This window comes from Pseudophryne corroboree, chromosome 5 (genome assembly GCF_028390025.1).
Source record: "Pseudophryne corroboree isolate aPseCor3 chromosome 5, aPseCor3.hap2, whole genome shotgun sequence".
NCBI classification, from domain to species: domain Eukaryota; kingdom Metazoa; phylum Chordata; class Amphibia; order Anura; family Myobatrachidae; genus Pseudophryne; species Pseudophryne corroboree.
Genome location: NC_086448.1, coordinates 705,658,918 through 705,668,126, shown reverse-complemented (window position 1 = coordinate 705,668,126; position 9,209 = coordinate 705,658,918). Strand labels below are relative to the sequence as shown.

The following is a 9,209-nucleotide window of genomic DNA, read 5'->3' as shown; positions in this document are numbered from 1 at the left end:
GTGTGTGTGTGTGTGTGTGTGTGTGTGTGTATATATATATATATATATATATATATATAAATATATACTTTATCATTATGCATTACGGTCAACATAATTTGCATATGCAAATTAGTTTACCCATAATGCATTGTGATTGTAAATGATGTAATGTTTGCACTTTATTTATGCGTAATTGACATATAGGAATAAAGAAATAGTGATTAGCATATAGTAAGCATTATAAATGAATAAAGTATATGTACATTGTATATATAAAAAACAATTTAGAAAAAAGAACCCAACTCTCCCTAAGCCTTCATGTTCATGATATAAAGTGACATATAAGAAGATTGAAAACACTTAGCATATTGGGGAGGGTGTGCGGCTGTTAAGATGAACATCTACCATCATACTCCAACATCAGGTGATGGTTCCTAGTCCCCCTCCGTACATTTTTTTTTGTTTTAAATCTTCCCTTTGTGTAAGACCAGGGTTGGGGGAAAAATAATACATCATAAAAAAATGAAAATGCATTTCTCACTTAAACAGCTTTTACTTTTATTAGGTTCTTTATTCAGTGTTGCTACATACTGCTTTATTGGCTCAGAGTCCATGGGGGACACATTGCATTCTATACAGGAGGCTGGGTTAGGGTTGTACTGGCCCTCAGGTGTACAGGGGAAACCCACAGTGGGGCCCACCCTAGACCCTTGGGATCAGTTTCCAGACTGTGAACTTTTACTATGCAGTACATTATACATATGTTACATTATACTGCACATGACTATGGTGTATTTTCTACTATACTATAAAGCAGTGGTTCTCAAACTGTGTGCCGTGGCACCCTGGGGTGCCTTGGGACACTTTCAGGGGTGCCTTGGATTAGTGGTCCATGACCAAATAAAATTATTTATGGTCAATGTAATAGGCAAAACCAGTGCTGGTGGCTGTCAATCATAAAATATGTGGACAAACAGAAGCAAATCTTGTCCCTCACCACACATTGGAATCTGAGGATGACATATAAACACAATTTACTTAAAGTAATATTTCTTTCTACATTTCTCAGTAAGAAACTTTTGGCCTAGGGGTGCCGTAAAAAAAAATAAAAAAATTCTGATACTCTAGGGCGCCGGGATTCAAAGAAGTTTGTGACCCACTGCTCTATAGCATTTACTACATATATTTATCAAGGGGATCATAACATGCACTCTCTAATGGTGACGACAGATAAGAACCACTTGGCGGCTCATCTAGTCTGCCCATGTATACACTAGGTGCTACGTTTTTGTTGGGAAACAATTAACCTACCAGGAACCTGGAATACCCATGCAAGTGCAGTATGTACAAATTCCACACACTCAGGTCCATGGTGGGAATTGAACCTATGACCTTACTGTCTCAGGGCTGTAAGGCAGCAACGCTAACCATTACACCATCTGTACTGTGAAAGCTAGCCACCCACTTAAGCATGGGCCACTGCCACTGCATTCCGCCGATGGGCCTTTCATTCCCCAGTCCAACACTGGGGAGGCTCATTACATTATATACTATAAAGGGGAACATGAGGAGAATATACAAACTCCACACAGTTAGGACCATGGTGGGAATCAGTGCTGTGAGGCAGTAATGATAACCATTTCATTATCCACACCGCCATACTGTATATGTATGTTTGAAAATATATAAGCAGTGTGTGTGTGTGTGTGTGTGTGTGTGTGTATGTATATATATATATATATATATATATATACTTTATCATTATGCATTACGGTCAACATAATTTGCATATGCAAATTAGTTTACCCATAATGCATTGTGATTGTAAATGATGTAATGTTTGCACGTTATTTATACGTAATTGCCATATAGGAATAAAGAAATAGTGATTAGCATATAGTAAGCATTATAAATGAATAAAGTATATGTACATTGTATATATAAAAAATAATTTAGAAAAAAGAACCCAACTCTTCCTAAGCCTTCATGTTCATGATATAAAGTGACATATAAGGAGATTGAAAACACTTAGCATATTGGTTAGGGTGTGTGGCTGTTAAGATGAACATCTACCATCATACTCCAACATCAGGTGATGGTTCCTAGTCCCCCTCCCTACATTTTTTTTTGTTTTAAATCTTCCCTATGTGTAAGACCAGGGTTGGGGAAAAAATAATACATCATAAAAAAATGAAAATGCATTTCTCATTTAAACAGCTTTTACTTTTATTAGGTTCTTTATTCAGTGTTGCTACATATTGCTTTATTGGCTCAGAGTCCATGGGGGACACATTGCATTCTATACAGGAGGCTGGGTTAGGGTTGTACTGGCCCTCAGGTGTACAGGGGAAACCCACAGTGGGGCCCACCCTAGACTCTTGGGATCAGTTTCCAGACTGTGAACTTTTACTATGCAGTACATTATACATATGTTACATTATACTGCACATGACTATGGTGTATTTTCTACTATACTATAAAGCAGTGGTTCTCAAACTGTGTGCCGTGGCACCCTGGGGTGCCTTGGGACACTTTCAGGGGTGCCTTGGATTAGTGGTCCATGACCAATTAAAATTATTTATGGTCAATGTAATAGGCAAAACCAGTGCTGGTGGCTTTTGGCTAAGATCAAGTGTAGTATCTGTTCTTATCAGTGGAGAAACACTGGGCCGCTTACCCCTAACCCATGGGGACCTAACATAACCCCCATGTGGTATAGGGAACGGCCTGGTGGAGTATCTGCGGTAGAGAAACACGGGGTGGAGTACCTGTTCCCACACTAGGAGCGTGAGAGGTTCCTAGATGTGGAATGGAGAAACACCCTGTGGAGTACCGTGCCGGGGTGTGGCGGGCCCCTGGTCGAGAGTGGAGAAAAACTGGGCTGAGTATTCCTATCTTCCTAGGGGTTTTGTGTTACCCTAGGTTGTTTAGGAACAGCCTGGTCTAGTATCTACCCTTGTACTGGGGGTTGACCCTGGCATAGAGCAGTACGAAACTTGGTCTGGCTGAGAGGCCGGGAGCTGCTTAGAAGCTCGAGGTGACATGTGCCCATGGGGAGACCCAGGGGTGCCTCAAACTGCACAGGTATTCTGGGAACCTTGCACTTGATGGCACGAGCACAGTCACCTCCCCAACTTCTGGTGCACCACATCCTTTGCCCTGGCCTTTTGGCTAGGGCAAGGATAATTTTTTACTCCCCCCCCGGCCTTCTGGCTGGGGCTTATTTATTTATTTATGCCCACGTATGTTTTGCACTTGCACTTGCACTTGCACAGCATTTAGCACTTATTTTTGTTTTTCGTAGTGTGTCACGTTCACGTTTTCGTTTGGGGTTTAGGTGAGACCCTTATGGGCCGCCCTCTCCTCTACGTTGCTGAGGTCCTCTCCACGGGGGGAGGACCAGACGCAGTTATCGGTCCCCAGGGGGACGCTTCGGCCAACCCTGGGGACACCCGAGGGTTCCCCTGCGCTTCGGCAAAGGGGGACCCACAGTCCCTTTGTTCCCTCAGTAGGCCTTTTGGCTCTGAGGGTTAGAGGAGTAACGGGGCCCTTCTCCTTTGGGAGAGGGTCCAAGAACCTATGCCCCCAGCACGTTTGGTCACAGACACTGGGTGATGAAGCACCGCACCTCGGGCTTCAAGTAAAAAAAAAAAAAAATCTACCATCATACTCCAACATCAGGTGATGGTTCCAAGTCCCCCTCCCTACATTTTTTTTTGTTTTAAATCTTCCCTTTGTGTAAGACCAGGGTTGGGGAAAAAATAATACATCATAAAAAAATGAAAATGCATTTCTCACTTAAACAGCTTTTACTTTTATTAGGTTCTTTATTCAGTGTTGCTACATATTGCTTTATTGGCTCAGAGTCCATGAGGGACACATTGCATTCTCTACAGGAGGCTGGGTTAGGGTTGTACTGGCCCTCAGGTGTACAGGGGAAACCCACAGTGGGGCCCACCCTAGACTCTTGGGACCAGTTTCCAGACTGTGAACTTTTACTATGCAGTACATTATACATATGTTACATTATACTGCACATGACTATGGTGTATTTTCTACTATACTATAAAGCAGTGGTTCTCAAACTGTGTGCCGTGGCACCCTGGGGTGCTTTGGGACACTTTCAGGGGTGCCTTGGATTAGTGGTCCATGACCAATTAAAATTATTTATGGTCAATGTAATAGGCAAAACCAGTGCTGGTGGCTGTCAATCATAAAATATGTGGACAAACAGAAGCAAATCTTGTCCCTCACCACACATTGGAACCTGAGGATGACATATAAACACAATTTACTTAATGTAATATTTCTTTCTACATTTCTCAGTAAGAAACTTTTGGCCTAGGGGTGCCGTAAAAAAAAAAAATTCTGATACTCTAGGGCGCCGGGATTCAAAGAAGTTTGTGACCCACTGCTCTATAGCATTTACTACATATATTTATCAAGGGGATCATAACATGCACTCTCTAATGGTGATGACAGATAAGAACCACTTGGCAGCTCATCTAGTCTGCCCATGTATACACTAGGTGCTACGTTTTTGTTGGGAAACAATTAACCTACCTGGAATACCCATGCAAGTGCAGTATGTACAAATTCCACACACTCAGGTCCATGGTGGGAATTGAACCTATGACCTTACTGTCTCAGGGCTGTAAGGCAGCAACGCTAACCATTACACCATCTGTACTGTGAAAGCTAGCCACCCACTTAAGCATGGGCCACTGCCACTGCATTCCGCCGATGGGCCTTTCATTCCCCAGTCCAACACTGGGGAGGCTCATTACATTATATACTATAAAGGGGAACATGAGGAGAATATACAAACTCCACACAGTTAGGACCATGGTGGGAATCAGTGCTGTGAGGCAGTAATGATAACCATTTCATTATCCACACCGCCATACTGTATATGTATGTTTGAAAATATATAAGCAGTGTGTGTGTGTGTATATATATATATATATATATATATATATATATATACTTTATCATTATGCATTACGGTCAACATAATTTGCATATGCAAATTAGTTTACCCATAATGCATTGTGATTGTAATGGATGTAATGTTTGCACTTTATTTATGCGTAATTGACATATTTGAATCAAGAAATAGTGATTAGCATATAGTAAGCATTATAAATAAATAAAGTATATGTACATTGTATATATAAAAAATTATTTCGAAAAAAGAACCCAACTCTTCCTAAGCCTTCATGTTCATGATATAAAGTGACATATAAGGAGATTGAAAACACTTAGCATATTGGTTAGGGTGTGTGGCTGTTAAGATGAACATCTACCATCATACTCCAACATCAGGTGATGGTTCCAAGTCCCCCTCCCTACATTTTTTTTTGTTTTAAATCTTCCCTTTGTGTAAGACCAGGGTTGGGGAAAAAATAATACATCATAAAAAAATGAAAATGCATTTCTCACTTAAACAGCTTTTACTTTTATTAGGTTCTTTATTCAGTGTTGCTACATATTGCTTTATTGGCTCAGAGTCCATGAGGGACACATTGCATTCTCTACAGGAGGCTGGGTTAGGGTTGTACTGGCCCTCAGGTGTACAGGGGAAACCCACAGTGGGGCCCACCCTAGACTCTTGGGACCAGTTTCCAGACTGTGAACTTTTACTATGCAGTACATTATACATATGTTACATTATACTGCACATGACTATGGTGTATTTTCTACTATACTATAAAGCAGTGGTTCTCAAACTGTGTGCCGTGGCACCCTGGGGTGCTTTGGGACACTTTCAGGGGTGCCTTGGATTAGTGGTCCATGACCAATTAAAATTATTTATGGTCAATGTAATAGGCAAAACCAGTGCTGGTGGCTGTCAATCATAAAATATGTGGACAAACAGAAGCAAATCTTGTCCCTCACCACACATTGGAACCTGAGGATGACATATAAACACAATTTACTTAATGTAATATTTCTTTCTACATTTCTCAGTAAGAAACTTTTGGCCTAGGGGTGCCGTAAAAAAAAAAAATTCTGATACTCTAGGGCGCCGGGATTCAAAGAAGTTTGTGACCCACTGCTCTATAGCATTTACTACATATATTTATCAAGGGGAACATAACATGCACTCTCTAATGGTGATGACAGATAAGAACCACTTGGCGGCTCATCTAGTCTGCCCATGTATACACTAGGTGCTACGTTTTTGTTGGGAAACAATTAACCTACCAGGAACTTGGAATACCCATGCAAGTGCAGTATGTACAAATTCCACACACTCATGTCTATGGTGGGAATTGAACCTATGACTTTACTGTCTCAGGGCTGTAAGGCAGCAACACTAACCATTACACCATCTGTACTGTGAAAGCTAGCCACCCACTTAAGCATGGGCGTTTCATTCCCCAGTCCAACACTGGGGAGGCTCATTACATTATATACTATAAAGGGGAACATGAGGAGAATATACAAACTCCACACAGTTAGGACCATGGTGGGAATCAGTGCTGTGAGGCAGTAATGATAACCATTTCATTATCCACACCGCCATACTGTATATGTATGTTTGAATATATATAAGCAGTGTGTGTGTGTGTGTATATATATATATATATATATAAATATATACTTTATCATTATGCATTACGGTCGACATAATTTGCATATGCAAATTAGTTTACCCACAATGCATTGTGATTGTAAATTATGTAATGTTTGCACTTTATTTATGCGTAATTGACATATAGGAATCAAGAAACAGTGATTAGCATATAGTAAGCATTATAAATGAATAAAGTATATGTACATTGTATATATAAAAAACTATTTAGAAAAAAGAACCCAACTCTCCCTAAGCCTTCATGTTCATGATATAAAGTGACATATAAGAAGATTGAAAACATTTAGCATATTGGGGTGGGTGTGTGGCTGTTAAGATGAACATCTACCATCATACTCCAACATCAGGTGATGGTTCCAAGTCCCCCTCCCTACATTTTTTTTTTTTTTAAATCTTCCCTTTGTGTAAGACCAGGGTTGGGGAAAAAATAATACATCATAAAAAAATGAAAATGCATTTCTCACTTAAACAGCTTTTACTTTTATTAGGTTCTTTATTCAGTGTTGCTACATATTGCTTTATTGGCTCAGAGTTCATGGGGGACACATTGCATTCTCTACAGGAGGCTGGGTTAGGGTTGTACTGGCCTTCAGGTGTACAGGGGAAACCCACAGTGGGGCCCACCCTAGACTCTTGGGATCAGTTTCCAGACTGTGAACTTTTACTATGCAGTACATTATACATATGTTACATTATACTGCACATGACTATGGTGTATTTTCTACTATACTATAAAGCAGTGGTTCTCAAACTGTGTGCCGTGGCACCCTGGGGTGCCTTGGGACACTTTCAGGGGTGCCTTGGATTAGTGGTCCATGACCAATTAAAATTATTTATGGTCAATGTAATAGGCAAAACCAGTGCTGGTGGCTGTCAATCATAAAATATGTGGACAAACAGAAGCAAATCTTGTCCCTCACCACACATTGGAACCTGAGGATGACATATAAACACAATTTACTTAATGTAATATTTCTTTCTACATTTCTCAGTAAGAAACTTTTGGCCTAGGGGTGCCGTAAAAAAAAAAAATTTCTGATACTCTAGGGTGCCGGGATTCAAAGAAGTTTGTGACCCACTGCTCTATAGCATTTACTACATATATTTATCAAGGGTATCATAACATGCACTCTATAATGGTGATGACAGATAACAACCACTTGGCGGCTCATCTAGTCTGCCCATGTATACACTAGGTGCTATGTTTTTGTTGGGAAACAATTAACCTACCAGGAACCTGGAATACCCATGCAAGTGCAGTATGTACAAATTCCACACACTCAGGTCCATGGTGGGAATTGAACCTATGACCTTACTGTCTCAGGGCTGTAAGGCAGCAACGCTAACCATTACACCATCTGTACTGTGAAAGCTAGCCACCCACTTAAGCATGGGCCTTTCATTCCCCAGTCCAACACTGGGGAGGCTCATTACATTATATACTATAAAGGGGAACATGAGGAGAATATACAAACTCCACACAGTTAGGACCATGGTGGGAATCAGTGCTGTGAGGCAGTAATGATAACCATTTAATTATCCACACCGCCATACTGTATATGTATATTTGAATATATATAAGCAGTTTGTGTGTGTGTGTGTGTGTGTGTGCTTCTCGGCCTTTTGGCTAAGATCAAGTGAAGTATCTGTTCTTATCAGTTCACGCTGACTGACGGTGCTACCTTGTTTCTTGGACCGACAATTGTCCTTCTCAGGGCTAAGCTGCACCCGGGCTGAGAAGCCAGAAAAAACGAAAGTCGAGACTGCGAGGAGAAGGAGAAGATCGCTTGAAGAGGGTGAAGATTTGCATCGCTCCCCAGCTACAGCAGAGGGTTAGACTTGTTTGCTCTGCCCTCTGGAGAAGATACCCCCCCCTCCGCCAGCAAGACTGCGTGGAGAAAAGGGACTTCGCCGGAGAAGCTCTGCAGCGCCCCCTACCTGCACTGGAGGGCTAGACTTGCTGGCTCTGCCCTCTGAAGCGACCGACCGCCTCTCCTCCTCTCGACGACAGCGCTGATCCTCCGCCCCGCCTTCTACGCCAAAGGAGCTGTGAGTATGGCCACCGCTGCCCCGGCCGCCGCTGTTCCAGCCCCCGCTGCTCCAGCCCCAGCTGCTCCAGCCTCTGCCTCCACTCCAGCCACCCTCGCCAAGAAGAGCCAGGCCAAGACGGCGAAAAAAACCGCCAAAGCCCCCACCGGATCGGCCGCACCCAGCGCCACAACCCCTGCAGCAACACCGCCAGCGACACCCACCCAGGTGAGCACCAAAGACAAACCGTCCCTGGAGCCCTGGATGAGATTCACCGTGGTGATGAAGTTGAAGGAGGTGGATGGACGGATGCCGGACATGACAGTGGAGACCTTTGGGAAGAAGATGATCCTGGACCAGGGCTTCTCGACCGCTGAAACCCTCAGCATCCAGAATTACCTGAAGGGGATCTTCTACGTCACCTTCGCCTCCCTTGCCATCTGCAAGAGGTACTGGGAGGCAGTGAAATCGGCGAGACCCGAATCCCCTTTCTCCCGCTTTGTGGGCAATTGCCCTATTCAAAGAGAGGAAAGGCGGGTGACGGTTTCAATGAGGAACCCACACACGCCCATCAAGGACATCGTCACCTTCCTCAGCCGGT

At 42.6% G+C, this 9,209-nt stretch overlaps 1 pseudogene; it reads left to right on the top strand.

Moving 5' to 3' along the window:
• Positions 1 to 8,187: 8,187 nt before the first annotated feature.
• LOC134931216 (U2 spliceosomal RNA) lies at positions 8,188 to 8,292 on the top strand (annotated as a pseudogene).
• The last annotated feature ends 917 nt before the right edge of the window (positions 8,293 to 9,209 follow it).